General features: G+C 40.4%; 2 protein-coding genes across 2 annotated transcripts in view; one reads left to right on the forward strand and one right to left on the reverse strand.

The window, feature by feature from the left end:
* The window catches only part of BICRA (BRD4 interacting chromatin remodeling complex associated protein), an 85,684-nt gene extending 70,332 nt beyond the window's left edge, over positions 1–15,352 (reverse strand). Inside the window, exons 1-2 of the mRNA XM_044435090.1 lie at positions 15,285–15,352; positions 11,687–11,816 (exon numbers count right to left, since the gene is read on the reverse strand). The gene's annotated coding sequence lies outside the window, so the exon portion shown is untranslated. The remainder of the gene's footprint in view (positions 1–11,686; positions 11,817–15,284) is intronic.
* A 278-nt stretch (positions 15,353–15,630) lies between these two features.
* Positions 15,631–18,300, forward strand: part of ZNF541 (zinc finger protein 541) — a 33,423-nt gene continuing 30,753 nt past the window's right edge. Inside the window, exon 1 of the mRNA XM_044435092.1 lies at positions 15,631–15,800. The gene's annotated coding sequence lies outside the window, so the exon portion shown is untranslated. The remainder of the gene's footprint in view (positions 15,801–18,300) is intronic.

An 18,300-nucleotide genomic window follows, 5' to 3' on the forward strand; every position in this document is an offset into this window, starting at 1 on the left:
TCTACTCCCCTGTCTTGGAGCATACTTCTCCACCTTGTTCCATTGAATAATTCTGAACCTAAAATTAATATCGATATGCTGCACACCCACTAGGATCACAATCCTCTTCCATAGTGCTTAGTACATCAATGTCACAGTTTGGAATACCTCATGTTCAAGAAAAACATAATTTCTATAGACAAGGTACATCCCACCAACTTTAGAATACTACTGCCAGCTCCAATATCATAGTCAATACGAATAATGTGTAACTTCAGTTTGACACCCAATCCTATCTCTCCTTTCCATCACATTCCAGGGAGGTTGCCAAGGTCCTGAATCAATATGTGAGATCATTAATAGATTAGATGGGGGCAAATAAATGGAAGCTTACATTGGAATTTCCAACTTGGAGCTTAAACTGATTTGGGTGGTATTATGCTTCCTCTGAAGACTCAGTCTGAGGGTACTCCTAGATCTGTCTTGGTACCTGGTTGTACAGAAGTGACAGTCAGAACTGCAGCTGCAGTCAGAAGTGACTCTGCCCAGTTTAGGTGGGGGTACTCCCCATATCCAGTCCTAGATAAAGCAAATCTGACCACGGCAGATGCCTTCGTTACACTGAGACTGGAGTGCTGCAATGTGCTCTATGCTGGGTTGCCTTTGAAAGAGTTCCAGAAAATTCAGCTGGTCCAGAATGCAGCAGCTGGAATCCGGCCAAAGCCAGTTACGAGCAGCACGTGACTCCTCTTTTCACAAAAAGCTTCACTGGCTTCTAGCCTGTCTCTGAACACTATTTAAAGTTCTAGTCATTACCTTTAGTACCTTATACTATTTAGGATCAGCTTAGCCGAAGTATTCCCTTGCCCCATGCAAGCCTGCCCATTTTTTAAAAGATTGCTTCCATATCCTTGTAACATCTGACTGGTGGTTGGTTAGGTATGGGAAAGGACTTTCTCTGTGGCTGTGCCTAGCTATGGAACACCCAGCCCAAGAGGCCCACTTTGCTTCCCCTTTGGTGGTATTTATTCCACAGTTCCATGAAGGCTTTTTAGTTCTGACAGTTATTTGGCATGTCAAATTGTTCAAACTTCTAGAATTTTGACTTTTTTTCCAGTTATCCTTGTATCTCTTAACTGCTTAATTTTTAGCATGCTTTTTGTTGACTGATCATTGTGAGCCACTAGGAGAGCTTTTAAAAAGGAAAGGAAGGGGTATGAATACTGTGAACAAAGAAATAGTTTCCATGGCTGCTGATAATGCATAAACCCAGAATGATGGCTCAGGTACAGAGGGAATGTGGACTCAGATGTAGTTATGAATTCACTGGGCTGGACCTGTGGGATGTGGGCTGAAATGCACTTATGAATTCACTAAGCTGCCCTGAAGAACTGCCAGGTGTTGACTGGGGTTGAGAGGGCTGATGTTCAAATCCTCACACATACTTGAAACTCAGTTGACAGCCTTGGGACAAGTTCCCTACCTCTCAACACATAAATCATTTAGTTAGGAGGATAGAATTGGGCAACCCCAATATCCTGAGCTCCTTATGAGAAGGTAGGACAGATATTATGATGGGATGGCACTTGCATAGGAAGCTCTAAAGAGAAAGGGCTGATGCTGGTATCTTCTTCATGCTGTAGTTATTTTAAAATTACACAGCTTTAGTAATACATACATAGAACTGCTAACATCAAGGATTTTTGAAACACCTGCCCCAAGTTGGAAATATTATGGGATGGGGAAGTGTGGCAATCATTGCTGCTCAGTGACATTAGTAGTCTTGCTTTGTGCTCATTTTTCATTTTAATAAAATAGATGCAGAAACTATGACAAACAGTAGGTCAAGGTACAAAGGTCTTTGAGAGAAAGACTGTGAACAGCGTATATAGTGCAAGCTGTGATGTGTACAGAAGGCAGCTGTGTTCGGCCATCAAAAAGACACGAGGTGCTAAATTGGTAAGCAGTCCCCAGCTTCTGAGGAAATATCAAGAAAGCACAAGGTGCTGGATTCAACAGCAAAAATAATGAAAGAGTGGAAGTAAAATGCAGCCCATTTTAAAATCTTACTTTACTGTAGATATCTAACAGATGAGTCAGGTGACATAAAATACTGCTCAAACAATAAGGGCACAATAACTGTAGGGTGTTAAGATATCTACAGTCTGGCCACCGATGACCTAACCAAAGAATGCCTACCAATATATATTTTCCAGAGGATTAGCCGTGTTAGTCTGTTGCAGCAAAAACAAAGGGTCTTGTTGCAGAGTAAAGACAAGTGAATTTATTCTGGATTAACCTAACAGTCTCTATGGAAGCTTATACCAGAATAAATTTGTTAGTTGTTAAGATGCCACAAGCCTCTCTGTTGTTTCAAATATATACCAGCTCTTCTTGTTTTTAAACTCTGGAACTTCATCTTTGAAACTCTTAATATGAACCTAGGTGGATTATATTCTACCTTCTAGTGCTAGGATTACAAAGTGGTCCCAATAGGATTCATTGACACATAGTTAAGAAAATCCCTGAGAGAGAAGAGTCCCAAATGTAACAAGTTTATTAAGTTTCTCATTTAATTGCATTAAAAGTATACACTTATCTCCTCAATTACCCTAAGGCCTGAGAGCAAATTTTCCCACGGTTATTCATTTGTGGATGTGTAAAGACAACATTATGAAACACAAAATTTGCCAGTGCGGGTGATGAAGGAAGAGGGGGAACATTTCAAAAACTGCATTTTGTTTCTTTTGATGGCTTTTCTGCATTTGAACATGGTAGTGGAATGGGTGCCCTGGAGGTCAGATGGCCTGAAGCATAATCAAAGTCAGATAAAAATGTAAGGATATAATCCAAAAATCTACTCAGTAGGATGAAAATAGTAAACTTCACTGTGCTATTTGCACACATCCCTCAGTATGTGCAGAGAATCCTACACTGGGAATAAAACTCCCCATTTCTTTGTTCAAGTTAGAAAGGACCATAGAAAAATCACAGTAATACAGTTTTATGTATCAGTGTTCAAGGATTTACTGTATTCTGCTTATTAGGAAGGATTTTTTCTCCTTTCTTGCAGATTTCAGAGTATAGAAGTACATCAGATATACTTCTATTTCCCTGTATTTCCTGGGGGCTGGGGGAGGGGAGGGTGCTAAAGAGAAGCACCTCTCATTCTCCAACCTAAGGAGAACACAGGGGAATCAGACTGCATTTCTTCTGCATAGGTCATGACCTTGCTCTTAATAGATTGTTTTGCACAATTAGCACCGCCCACTGTGGCTTCCTTAAGCTGCACATTTCTTGAATATTCAAGCTGCAATTTGTCAATCTGGCCAAGCCTGAGGACTGTGGTTTCTGTGAGGGTTAAATAACCATGCATAACCAATGGGCTGTTGAGTTATGCCAGGGTTGTTTAACACTGGCATAATCCACAGCCCCCAGGTTCAGATGGTATGACAAATAGCAGACTGAATAATCAAAATGGCTGTAAGCATGTGCCACAGTCTATGGCTCTAAAAAAGAAATGTGGGCTGTAGGATTGCCTAAATCATTCCGGTGTCTGTTCAGAATACTAGGACTACCAAACAGGGTTTGGGGAAGTTAGGCAGAGTCAGAAAACATCCAATGACAAAGGGTTATTCTTGCTTAGAAGCCTGTTTAGACCCTATTGATTTGAACAGGGTACTCCAGTTTTACTGAATTTGGATTAAGATGAAGTCCTGCCAAATCATCATTATACTGCAACTTTCCTGCACAAATCAAGACAAAAATAATAGACTTTTGAACAAAACTAAACATTTGCATTTGAATCAGCAGGAGGGCGAATGCCAGGGAGGCCATTTTTACAGCAGTTTGTCCAACTCCTTCCATTCTTTATTTGGCACAGGCCACGTCTAATGGTTTTCAAGTTGAAAAATTAAAGGTGGAGGATGTTATAGAAAATGATAAACATCCTCCAATAATATGGTGATTCCCACCAATGGACCTTCTAACTAGAGGAAGCCTTCTAATTGCATTGGTTTTAGCCAGGTCAGTTTACTATATGAAAGCAGCTAGTAGTAGACCATTCTCCATTACTAATTGGTTTTTAAAATTTGGTATCAATCTACTAGAAAGGAACATTTAATTGCAAAGTGCTAACTGTTGAAGTAGGACTTTCGGTAGAAGAGAAAAATAAAGAATAAATATACTTTTTTATAGACTGTGAAGGATATCACAAAACAGGCAGAGATACTACCATAGAATGTATAATACAGCATGATATTTTAACACCACAGCAAAAAAGCAAACAGTGAAATTTTGAATTATCTTGGGTTTTTCCTTTTCTAGAGGCTCTGAACAACCTGTTTACTACAGATATACTATGGAACCCACTTATAATAATTGCTAGTGCCTGTATAATTCTTTGTCTTGGGTTGACAAGTCAGTGTCTAATGGCATGCTTGAGGAGCCCAGATTTGATGAGACCACAGGTTGCTATGTGTACCATATGTTTTCATCAACACCAAGTTCAAAGATTCTCACCTGAACCAACACAAAGTATGTGTGTGTGCATGTGATTTCAACTCTTCTAGAGTAAGCCTTCCTTGAAAGACAACCTATCCCTTTCTCCCAACCTATCCCAATACATTTCTTGACTGGACAAGAACAAATGAACAAGCAAACAGAACTGCAACCTGCTGAGTTTTTTCAGTCAGATTCCACCCCTTGTGACAATAGTCACAGTTCTGGGAATGTTTTTACTCCCTTCACCTCAAAGCTAAAGTGGCTCTTCTCCCTGAACATTTGCATTTATGATAACAAGGATAGTTCTATTACTATGACATGGTCTGGACAATTAAACAACCCACATGTATTAACTGTGGGTTGTTCACAAGCAGTCAGGAGAGAATGAGCACACTTCTGCTTTGCAAATCAGCTTAGAAACACTACCCTCCCATGGCATCCAAACCCAGAATTTCTTGTTGAGGGAGAAACCATCCAGATTGTTAATCCAGGGTTAAAATTCTGGATTATTTCTCTCTCAACAACCCAAAATTCTGGGCTTCAATGTTAGGGCAAGCAACCCAGGAATATGATGTTCCCAGGTTATTTAGCAAAACAGAAGCAGGTGAGAACTAGTATAATTGCTCACTTCTATTTATATGGAACCTATGGTCTGTTAACCATGGGTTGTTTGATTGTACAAACTGGGCCTATATGAGTTGTGATGGAGACCTGGCTCCTCAAGGAGGACTTTGGAAAGGCTAAACCAATACTCTGTTGGAACTAATTTAGTTATTGTACTATTATTAATTACCAAAGTATATATTACCTTATTTTTTATTTCTATACTGTTTGCTGATTTGAGTTCCCCTAGTGGAAGAAAAGTGGGATGGGATTGACATGAATTTGTGGGCCAGAACAGAACTTTGACAAGCTACCTTTTTATTTTGAATTGAATAAAAGTCACAAATATTCAAAACTTTTTCATCTTTTCTTAAGGAGGTTAACTATGATATTCTATATGTATGTACACATGCACATGTGGTGAGAAAGACTGAAACACAGAGACTTGCAATCAGGAAGTTTGCCTAAGAGACCTGCAAAGTCACATGACACTTTAACAAGCTTTGTTCTTTTTTCACCTCATTTCCTCTCCTGTAATTTATTACTTTCATTTGTCAACTTCTACACAGCCCAGTCTTGAAAACACAGGCTGCAAAACCAGGATGAGTTTTATTGGAGGGACTTCAAATCAAGGACAGATTTATTCCTATGTCTGGTTACTGTGATAGAGAATAGAAAGAAAATATTAAATATGTTCTTTTCTGGCTCCATGCACACATATTGCTAAGCCAATACAGATTTTAATAATGGTTTGATAAACAAACCAGGACTTATCTTACACAACCAAAGTAATCATGGTTTATTCAGTCAATTTGCTTATTCATTGTTGCAGCCCAGAGACTCCATTTGGAGTAGGGGGTGGCATATAAATGTAAATGAATTCCTACTTTGTTTTCCCTCTGCCTCTTCTACCAGTATCCAGATGATCTCCCAAATACCATCAATAAAGGACTGGTTTGCCTGAATATCTGCGGTTGTTAATATGCATGGGGGCGGGGGGGGTATTCTGTGTGTGGGTGAGGGTGTGTAGGGGTGTGGCACTGAGTACATGTGTTTTTCTAGTGTGCTGCATATTTTGTTTCTTTGTGTGTTTTAATAGGATATGTGTCTGTGGATTTTGGAGGCAGATTGTGGGGTATATTTTGTCTGAGCATTACTAGTACGTGGTTTGGCATCTGAAGGGTAGCCCCTCATCTTTGCCTTATGTTTGGGAACAACCTGGGCATGGGAAGAAGGCTGTCTCCATAGAGAACAAGGAGGAATTAAGTGGTGGGTATGGGGGAGAAAGCAAGCAAAAACACTCCTCGGGAGTATTTCCTTTGTAGTTGTTCTTGCTTTGGCCCAGTGTGGACTGGCAAGAGGCTTGAACAAGGCACCAAAACAGAACAGGAATGAGCTAGGATTCTGGGTTCAATTACAGCAAGTACCCACAGCCTAGAGAAAGCCAAGATTTTAAAACCAACTTCAAGCAGTGATTTCTGACTGGCCTTTGACTATTCATTTGACAAAAAGCAATCATGGTTTAATGTGTGATGTCAGTACAGGCATTCAGACAAGCTACAACGAGGCTAAACAAATCCTGGCTTAGAATTCTGTGATAACCAGACCAGTGAGTGGCAGCTCATTTTTATTAAATCACAGATTATCTAATTGTCCCTTCTATATATGAAAAAGGCAACAATGGAAATTTGGATCATATGCAAACTTATTTAAATTTAAGAACAATGAACCACATAAGCCAGATTATCTAAACCAATTTTTAAATTGGCGGATAGTTCTATTAAAAGCCTATATTCAATCTAAATAAAATTCAAGAGATTGTATTAAAAGGCTCCCTTCACTTAAACATGTACTGTTTAGGCTACCTGTGCAGGCTTTCTCCTGGGCCCAGTCTTACTCCTGACAAGAAAATGAAGGAATATGGTACTAACATACTGAGTGAGATACTTTAAACCAGTGCTTCTACAACTGCCTTCTAAGGAGATCCATTAACTTGAGTTTTTACAAGGTACATTGATTTAAATTGGTCTTTTGGGAGTGTCTGATTTAAATCTTTGATCATCAAATCAAAAGGAATCGAAAATAAAATTGTCAATATGATACTGCCTGTATACAAATATATAGTATGACCACACTTGGAATACTGTGTGCAGTTTTGGTCATCACACCTGAAAAATGCTATTGTAGAGTAGGAAAAAGTGCATGAAGTGCATGGTTTGCATGCAAATCATTTAATCACATTCCAATCATTGATATAAATTATTCCCAAATTTTAATTCGTTTATTTTCAGAAGAGTATACACAAATTGGTTGCCATAGCAATCAATATGCATTGTTTTTCAACTAAATAAAGCCTCTGTATTACCTAGAAGCATAACTCAAAATCTTGTGCTAAGTAGCTTACCTATACTTTAAGAGTTTGCATTTGCAAAGAAACAAAGTAGAAAAACATGGAATTCATGGTTTTTCTTTGGTCCTGTGCTCATATTCAAGGAAACTAAGCAAGACCACTTACTGAAAATGGACATAATTGAGCACAGAGTTGAGCATCCTGAACAGAGTGCCAAGTGCTCAGAAATTTCCAGAAGCAATGGTGGTAGTTACAGGAGAAGCAGTGTTTCTCCACAATTTGTAAATTAACAATACTGTTTGGTTGATAAAGTCATAAATATTTGTAATTTGAGTCCTAGAGTGCCTGTAATCAACTACCAGGTCCCACCTTGCCTTAGGAATTCTTCAGAAAACAGTATATTTCTTGAGACAGGAGGCAGGAGCACCTCTGAATACATAGGAGTATTCTTATTGTCAAGCTATGGAATGCGTGAATGGTCACAAAACTCCATCTCTACATCTATTAATGAGAATCTTGTATCTTCATAGGGCTCTACGTTATGGTGTAAAGGTTTATTTTATCTTTTTAAAAATTATTTTATTCTCGTTTCTTCTGCTCCAGTTGCAACACTCAAGGCAGCTTACAAACGTTAAAATTACAAAAGAAAAAAATAATGTGCATGAAACAGACAAATGCAGCATAAAAAACAGAAGCACATGCAGAAGGTAGCATCTTACGTACATTAGTCTACTAGAACTCTATTAATGTACCTCAACCAAGGTGGCTGGTATTCTGCCAGAATAAATTGTATTCAATAGGTATAAAAAGAGGTCATCTGAGGCAGGGGTATTAAAAAAAGGCCCTCTCCTGTGTACCAACCAACCATACTTCCACCACTTCTAGAAAAAGGAAAGCTAACTTCTGCTGCAGATCCTAAGCAGTGACTGACTCATCCAAATCCTGAAAGCACTATCCTGTACCCAAACTATTTAGGGTTTTGAAGGTCATGACCAGCATTTTGGATTGTGCCTGGAACAAACTGAGAGCCAACATAGCTGCTATAAAGTCAGTGACACGTGCTCCCAAAGCTGAGCATTCATCAAGCATCCTGTGGCATTCAGAAGTAACTGATATTTCTGACACTCTCCAAAAGCAACTCCCCATAGAGTGTGTTTCAGAAGTCTACTTTGGAGGCAACTTTAGGTGTGTCACCATGGCCAGTTCCAATGGTTCTAGGAAAAAATGTGCATGATACACAAGCCTACAGCTGTCAAAATGCTCCTGCTACCTGAGTATCCAAGAGCAAATACTCTCACACTGTGAACTAGATTCCTCAAGGGGAATGCTACCTTATTTCAAATAGGCTGAACCCCTGCTCCCATGCTTTATCCCTAACAAGGAGCAACTGTTTTGAATTTTCAGTTTTGTTAGCCTCATCCTGCTCATCACTGCTTTTAAACATTATCAATTTCTTGCATTCTGGAATTGCTTCGACAGATTAGCAATTCCTGACTGGCTCTCTTGGGGTTTTTTCCCCCTGTATTCATACTAAAATGAACTGAATTGTGTGTGTGTGTGGGGGGGCACTTTGGTGAAAAGATAAGAGTTTTTAAGGGAGTATCAGTAACAAAATCTTTGGACAGCCTTCTCCAACCTGGTGCCCCCCAGATGCATTGGCTATAACTTGCAGGACCTGCAAGCCACCCTGGCTTGCTGAGGCATGCTGGAAGTCATAGCTCAACAAAATTGGAGGGCATCTGACTGGGGAAAGTCGCTTTCTACCATCTTAAGCATCCTGCAATACAAATAAGCAGTTAAATTCCAGGGTGGTGTTTTTCCTCAGATTCTGTAGTTAGGGAAGCCTCTTCTACTTATTCCACATACTAAAATCCTAAAGGAGAGCGCTGCATTTGGCATGAAAATAAGAGACTCTATGATAACTCTGTTCCAACCAAAATAGCAAGAATTCCATGTTTTAATGTTTTCAATTAGCTTTACTTCTCCCTAAACATTCTTAGCTGACAAGTATGAAGAATACCATTAACTACTTGGTGAAAGAGTATAAAAAATTGTAGCCCTCTAGCTCCCACTTGATTTAGTATAGTGGATCATCACCAACTAGCTGATCCTAATTTGGCACATATGCATACAAAAACAGACCTAGAGCAATGTCAAAGGAGTATCTGAAAAACATAAATCATATGTTCTAAAAAAAATAAAGCAAAACAACAGCATTAGCAACAACAGCAGCAGCAGCAACCAGTACAATCAAACTTAAGTCCTTCCGATTTTTAAAAGAGGGGAATCAGAATTGCTGTTCTTGATGCTTTTACAATGAAACAGTAACAACTGGATGATTGTACCTTCAAGCACCCACAAGAAAATTAAAACACAATCTTAGAATTCTGGTATCGGAGATGTGATCTGAGCCTGGTGGTTTCTGCATGGCTTACATCACAACATGTGTGTTCAGGATCACAGTGCAAACAACATCATCTGTACACATTATAGCCAGGTCATTTCAGTGAAACAGTTAGCTGGCCAAGAACTTAAGTAAACACTCAGAAATCTAGAAGTAAGGGAGCCTGGATTGCATGTGAAACAAACTCGAACCCACATTGCCATGCCTTTCGTTCTAGATTAGGGTAGTTATTTTTAAACTGCCGAAAAAGGAAAAGAAAAAGCTCTCAGCTACTATTAAAATATCCCAGATATGTATGGTTGTGGTGTTAGATAAACTCCACAATACAAGTATATTAGTTCTAACCCATCCCACCAGTGTTGAAGTCCTGTCAGTCAAAAAAAACATAATGCACCTCAATCCTGTCTGCACAATTTTCCAGAAACTCTTTTAATTTATAAATCTGTTTTACCAAAGCAAGTTTTGATGAATACCAATACTCCAGGGGACAATCACCCCACATATGTCCACAGAGCATGAGTCTGATGCAAATATCGTAAGAGCAGACTCCTCTTGCAGCTCTTCTGGAAACCATGCTTTTTACACTGGATTTACAAAGCATGTAGAGAATGACCGCATCTATGCTACTTTGTTTATGACTGTGAACTTTGAGGTATGGGCATGTTTGGCTAAACTCCAGATGAGGTTAACCAAGTTGGACTACTAACTGGGTCTATTCAACAGGCCCAGCTAGAGAACTTAAGTTTGTATGTATCGCAACTGTATGCTCAGAGGCAGCTATAATTCATGCACAAAATGAAAACGACACCTTAAAAGTAACATTTTTTATTTCTCAGAAATCTGCATGTGCAAGAGGATGTGAGAATGAATTGCAGGAGGGCAAGTAGTAGTAAATTACCATTTGGCAACAAAACCACTTGAAAAAATTCTCTGCTATATGGGCTACTTATTTTCATAGTGCGGCATTGTTGTTTTCCTTAAACCAATGAACACAAAAACAAACATGCAACTGTGTGCAGGACAAGGCCAGAAGCTCAAGTTTCAGATTTCAGAAAGAGGTGGAGGGGAGGTTAGTAGAGGATAACGGGCATCTGGCAGGTCTCCTTGTCTCACAGAACTCAAGTATGCATTTTTGCACTACCAGAACAAACACCTCTCAGATAGTGTTGAGAAATGCCTTGAAAGGCGGACACCATAAACACCAGATTTCGCTTCTCAATATGACACCAGAGAAAATAATATAGTATTTTCCTTCTACCTCACTATCCAAACACTCAAAAACGAAGCGAGAACACCCATCAACTAGGGGCATCCTTTGCTTTTATTTTGGAGACACAGTGCGTGAGTGGTGGGGGGAGGAGAAATAAACGATGCCTTTACAACCGGGAAATATTTTTTTAAAAGACACATAACCCTTCCAGCGCTGCGAATGATCATCATCATCTCTCTCTCTCTCTCTCTCCTCTCTCTCTCTCTCACCCTCCCCCCCTTTCTGCTGGGGAAGGAAAACCTATTCTAGAAGCCTGTAGGGATATGCGAAGGAAGGGATGGGGGTGGGGAATTTCTTAGCGCCCCCTCTTTAGCCACAACGATTAGAACGTTGTGTATCATTTTATAAAGCTACATTGTATTCTGTAGACGTGCCCTGCAGACGCAGTAATAGGAGGCTGTTTAGGGGGGAGAACTGGATTGGGGGAGCAATGGAAAGAGATCAGTGCTGCTACCCAAGGAGGGGGGGACACGGTTCCCTTTCCCCCCAGGTTTTTTTCGCCCTGTCACAGCCCTGAGTTGCAGGTAGAGAGAGTTAAGAGATTTAAAGAGAAATTGCTACATTGTAACAAACTCACCGTGATGTTTGAGCAGCAGTCAGCGCGGGGTCTCCGAGACATCCCCGCACGGGCTCCGGAGGCAGGACCCCAGCAGGCACAGACTCATAGAGGGCCAGCACGATGCCTGATTGCACGGGAGGAAGGCTTCCTATTATTAATAAATAATAATTTTAAAAAGCAAAGCAGAGAAAGAAAGCAAGTTAAAGCCGGTTTGGGGAACAATGGTAAAAGCTCACATGGCCCGTGCTATTTTACATTTTTAACGCGGAAGTTTTTTTCGAAATATCGTTCCTCCACCCCTTCCACCTCATTTGCATTCGCGCTGCCCCACCCCCTCCCCCTCGTTCGAAACAGCCACGCGCGCGCACGCTCAGAGGCGCGCCGAGCGCGAAGACATCACCGGAGGGCTGTCAAGCGAGGGGCGAATTAAAGGCACAGGCGCGCCGAGCGGCCTTCGCGGCTGGCGTGTCTCTCTCGCCCCGCTTCGCGTTCCTGCGAGGAAGGGGCTCCGCGCGAGACGCGACCCAGGCGCTGGAGAGAAGGGGCGTTTCCAGAGCATGTGCGCTTGGAAGTGATGGGGGAAACGGGGCGCTCTTAAAAACAGGCTGTTGGAGAATCCCCGTGCACTGCAAGAGGGACGGGGAGCACTTTTAACGCGGGCAGGCTCGCGTCCCGGGGACGTTGGCTGAAATTATTTCGCTCCAGATCGGCCTTGCAGTTGCGAAAGGTGCATCACTCTACCGATTCCAGCAGCTGCTACCCTGAACATGCTTTTCAAAGAGTTAGGCCGACTGAACTTTGTCAGATTTACTTCTGAATAAACATACTTAAGCTCAGCAGGCAACGCAGCGGTGAGATAATGGACCAAGGACTAACTAGGAAGGATCGAAGAGTAAAATGCAACCCTAACCAGTGCAATCCCATGCACATCTCCCCGAGTTCAATGGGCCTTAATCCCACGCAAATGGTTATAAGTCTGAAACCTGAATCTTTTGTAAATCATACTATTCCTGCAACTGACAGTGATGCACAATTCATATAACTGCTTTGTCCTACTGAATAAATAGGCCCCATTGACAGCTGTGCTAGCGTTTTAACAAGTCTCTTCTTCACAAAGGGGTGGGTTATAGACTGCCTTCGGGACTGCATGGTTCACTTTAAAAAGACTAGAACTGATACTGTCCACTAATGTGTATTAAATTTGTATAGCAAGTGTGGACTTAAGCTAAGGTCCTCCTGAAAACTAAAGAACTGGCTTGAATGGTCTGATGCTTGCACGATCAGAATGATGCTTCCAAGTAGTATTCTTTGCAAGAGTCCCAGCAACTGGGGGGCAGTGGAAATTGACCAGGGTCCATGATCTTTCTTTTGCAGTCCTGGGTTAGCAGGACTCAGGATATACTAGTTAAAATATCCCCTACTCTTTTCAGCAGCAAACAGGCCCCGGCTCTGCTAAACAAAGCCATGCCATGTGGGTCAGTTTGCATATCAGAGTACAGCATATTCCTTTTGGGAAAATCTTAAACATTCTTATCAAGCCTATCACTAAAATGTATTTTATTTCTTTGTCCCACACCAACCCTGTCTCTTCTATTCCTCTCAATGCCTGAAAAACCTTCCTTGCCTCAAAAGGCACCATACTCAAACCCATTCCTTCTAAATGGCCCATCAGATCATTTTCTGTCCTCAGCAATGACCGGGTGACTTAACCCTGTTCCCCCGTTCTCCCTTTATTAGCTTCTTCATTGCTCTTTAACTAGCCTGCTCCTCTCAGCTATCAGCATGAAGGCACAACATATTTTGCAAGTGAGGCTACAGCAGCTTCTGTCAAATTCTAAGCAGAGCAATAGGATCTTGTAAAACAGATACAGTTCTCAGCATTTAGGCAACCTGGTGCAATAGGATCACAGACAATATATGGATTATTTTGTAAGATGTTTATGTTCACAGAGTAAGCCATATTGACACACGGGTATAAGTGGCCATAATGTAAGTGGCAACTAGTTGACTGCAATGGCAGGCAGGCTCCCTTCTGTTAAGATGCTGCCAGCATAGCTAGTCCTGCTCAAACTATCCTGAACTGTTACTGATAAATGAATCTGGAGAACCACTTTAGCACATTCTCAATATGGCAAGCACTAGATAACTCTACTGAGTAAATTAAAACCATGCAACCCCTGTGCTCCTGTTGTGGCATTAAGTGTAAAGCAATATTACCAGTAGACCCACAAAATAATCGTGTAAGGATGCAATCTTATGCACCTTTGGAGTGGAAAAAGTCCTACACCTCCCCGTATTCTCCAGCCAGCCATGTGTTTAAGAATCGCTCCTTAAATAGTTCCATTAGTGCAAAAACTTTTAGGAATATGTTCTTTCATATCTGCCTTCCATTTAAAAATATATTAATTAAATGGAATCATTTTGAACTGGCATGCAACTAATACACATTTTAAACAGCAGATAAATGAGAACATCTTTGATGATACAGCCTATGCAAATAAGTGTGCAGTCTATTGGCTTTCATAGTAATATCAAGGAATTTTAAGGCTGCACACTTAAACACACTTAAATGTAAGTACCACTGTATCAGTGGAACATCATCTAGGTAGAGACATAGGATTGCACCGCATGTTGACAAAAACACCAACAAAACAACTAATAAAAATATAAGAATGTATAGCCTTGTTCATTCAGCGTTAATTCCACTGTATAACTTACAACTATATGGCATTAAAGAGCTGTATAGAACTTATATAACTAAATTGCGATATTACAAATTAAAGATATTTGAATGAATCTTCTGTAATTCAATGAAATGTTATTTTTAAAACTTCATGTAAAACCTATTGGTATTTTGTCTCAAATATTTCAACAATAATAAATGTATAAAGTTCCATGCTGCAGAACTCTGTGTCAAGTGTAACTGGGCCCTCTGCATGTTTATTCAGAAACAAATTTCAAGGTGTTAAATGGTGCTTTCTTGACCACAAAGCAACCCAATACTAAGCGGGTTTGCATGGACTTGTCCCAGTTAGCTCAATGGGATTTACAGATAAGTTCCGTCAAGTTACAGAAAAAGTTCTGCAAAGTTTGTTCACCTTTTCCAGAATTTTACTGGCCTGGATAATGAGAACAAACTCAGGGTATTTGGTTTATTAAAATAAATGTAACTTGCATCCTTACAAAGCATGCTTATGATGGCTAAGTTAGACTTCAGCGATTAATCTATTTATCTATTATGAATACAGGAACAAGTTCTTCTAGTTTATATTATTCTCCTTCGTTTAGAAAAGTTGCTACACAACTCTGAGACACAAGATTGATATTTGTTTAGCATGTGGTGCAACAGACATAGACAAAAACCGAGTATATATTAACAGTTCGCTCAACTCACACAATACTGTCAAACAATACTCCAAAATACCATTTAGCTGTTTCGGACAGCACGGTTATCAGGCCGGGTCCTGTAGATACATTCTAACGATCAAATTTCTACTCCACTTTATTCGTTAGTGCCCAACCAAAATATTTTAATTTTACAATGCTTCACTTTCACTATATTACTCTTCCACAGCTAGCAACATAAGCAAAAGGAATTAGTGCAACTCTTAATTACTGTTTTGGATGTTATAGTCAGCAAGACACACAGCCAACGCGTACACTGAAACAAGTCGGGTTTTCTGAATGTTAAGTTGCGGAGGTTCTCAGTTCCACTCTGAAACCAGACAGGCATCGTCTTAAACAGGCGCCAAAATCAGGCAGCCGAAAGCACAGCTCAGGAAAGGGTCCTCGGCGTACTAATTAAAAACTGGTTTTGCCGGAGAGAGCATTCTCCTGATTGGCCAAAAGTGGAGCAGATCAGAAAATAATGGGTTGGGCTAAAGGCAGCACTCGTCACCCTGATTAGGCAGGTTAAATAGGATTGACTATCGTTAGTAATTAATAAGGAGGTAGGACTTTCTGCTATGTTTATACTCTGCGATTGGCTGGATTTGAATTGTCTCTAAATTCTGTTTATACTTGGGTGGGGCTGTAGAAGGGCTTGCTTTGGTGCTATATAAAAGGCCAGAGCTACGAATCCAGCAAGCCGCAGAGTAGGGTGCTTAATAAATATGAGAGGACTCGTTAAAAGGTAGGAGTTTAATCAGCCTAGTTCTCTGTGTTACGTGCAGCATTTTTGGAACTCATCCTGTTATGATTGAAGCATGGATGGTTTTAAGAAAAAAAAAAACAAAGGGATATCGTAAAATCATAGTTTAGCTTTCTTGGGTAACATTTCGCTGAGTTTCATAAAGTAAAGTGACAAACTTTCTTGGGCTGCTACTCCCAAGGAATTTATGGCCAATTTGTTCTTCAGACTACGGATTTTTTGTTCTTAAATACAAGCATAGTTCGGAGCATGTGGTTGCATTTGGATCATGTTTTTGTTGTGTATTTGTCTATCTTGTTCACAGAACTTAAAACCCACTTCAGGAAACTGCACGGCTTTACAGCAGAAGGAATTTGGTTTACAAATATTCACCAATCCTTAAGCATTTTCTAAAGTATTTGCACTCTTGCTCCTCCTAGATTCTCTTGCATAAGTGGAACATACTGCTTGGGCATCAGATATTTAGCACTGCCCGGAGAAATCTTCGAATGAGCAGAAATGTTGATTTCTTAATTAGGTCGGGCCAAAGCCCATGCGTTAGAAACGAAAGTGGTAAATGAATTGCAGGCTCAGTCTCTTTCCTAGAACAACCAAAAAGAAGAGCCCCTGGTTTACTGTTGGAGTGTGAACCATGCTTTGTCGGTGCTGCTAGGCTGAGAAACAACAGTAACCTATCGTTCAAGAACAACCCTAGGATATTGCAATAAGAATCAGAAGCCTGGCAGTTTTACAGCAGAAGTTGGCTACTTACTTTATCCTCTTCTTCACCCCCGCTTTTTTAGTATGATGCAGGTGACTCCAGATTGTTTTCACAGCATGAAAGTGTTGCAGTACTGGTAATGCAGCCTTCCATGTTCCTTCTTAAAAATAAAATATGCATATATAAATAAAAGATGTGGATTTTTCTCTTTCTAAATCTTTGCAAAATTTTACAACTCTTACACTGTAAATCAGGATATAGTCTCCACTTTACAAGTCAAGAAGCTTGGGCAAAAAGATACTAAGGGAATGATCCTGTGACCCCCCTAAACCTTGTCTGGTGGCCATAGGATGATATGGATCCCAAGGTCCGAGACAGTGGGGTGAGGAGGGAACTACAGCTTCCAAAATAAAGTATTGTGATGCTGCCTCATTCTTTCCAACTGCCCCAATTTGATGGCTGAAAACAGCTGTTTAGCAAAAATGTGGAGCGGGAGAAATAGGTACAGCTTGCCTCTGCCATTCTTCCTGCTCTGCATAGGATGCCATTAATAGTTTAAGGTCAGGGGTTTCCAGCATCTTGAATGAACTGTGACTCCAGTTAGTTATGCTCAAATGGTGCTAATCTATTCTGAGAAGCAGAGGTACTTTGTGACTTCATGCAAAGGGACTCTTGGTTATCCATGCCATGTAGTGGTTACTACATGCTAGTGCAGCAGCCACTGACAGCAGGAATTCCACCAGGGAGTGCAAAATAGTGTTCTAGCGTTTGAATTGCTTTCATATGTTAATGTAACATAAAAATTCCTCTGCTGATTTTTTTAAAGAAATGTCAAAATCTGGTCTGGCAAAAACTGAATTAGGCCTAGCCAAATGCACACAAAACCAGGCAAACTTTCAAGGTCTCAGCTTATCAGGAAAGAAATTGCAAAAAGAAAGTGTATTGGACAAGTTCTACTGGAAGAATGCTGAGGTTATTATAGTTTAACAAATAGTGTCATTGATTTTCCCAGTGTCCAAAAGCCAAGATACTTCCTTGAAGCTGTGCCACTTATTCTGTAGGTAAAAGCTACCACCGCAGTGAGAATGAAACTTTGCCTTCTAGAGGGGGCTTTGCCCCAGGAGAGGATTAGGAGCCTGGGGCATACTGACAGAGACTACAGTAGTGGGAGACGGGAATGTTATACAATTATTTCTTGCATTAATTTCTTTCCTTCTTGGCATGGGGAGAAGAACTGATGATATCAGCAAACTTGGCCACCTTACTGCTCATTCTGAATCCCAATTTATAAGCAATTTGAAAAGCAAGGGTGTTGGTACAGATCTTTGTGGGAATCCACAGTTTACACCCCTCCCTTGTGAGAATGTATTCTTACTCTTTTTTCTGTATTATCAGAAAGGTAGTTACCATCTCAAAGAGAAGCTCTTCTATTTCATGACTCTTAAGTTTGCTCAGGAGCTTTGCTGAGGGACTTCGTCAAAAGCTTTGAGGAAGTCCAAGTAAACACTGTCTGCTAATTTGCTGCTGTCAGCATGTTTGCTGACACTTAAGGTTAGCGGCAGGACATAACTTTGCAGAAGCCTTATTCATTCTTATGTAGTACTTACATATATATGTGTTATATGCTTCAAAAATGTATCTTTCATAACTGATGTTAAACTAATTAGCATGTAATTTCCTGGATTCCCCTGGAATCCTATTCACAGGTGTCACACAGTCCTCCACAGTTCTGGTAAAGAAATGTAAAGGCATGCTGCGTATTTTTGATAGATCTTTCCTGCT

The sequence above is a fragment of the Varanus komodoensis genome, unplaced genomic scaffold, assembly GCF_004798865.1.
Source record: "Varanus komodoensis strain SLA01 unplaced genomic scaffold, ASM479886v1 scaffold29_1, whole genome shotgun sequence".
Lineage (NCBI taxonomy): Eukaryota > Metazoa > Chordata > Lepidosauria > Squamata > Varanidae > Varanus > Varanus komodoensis.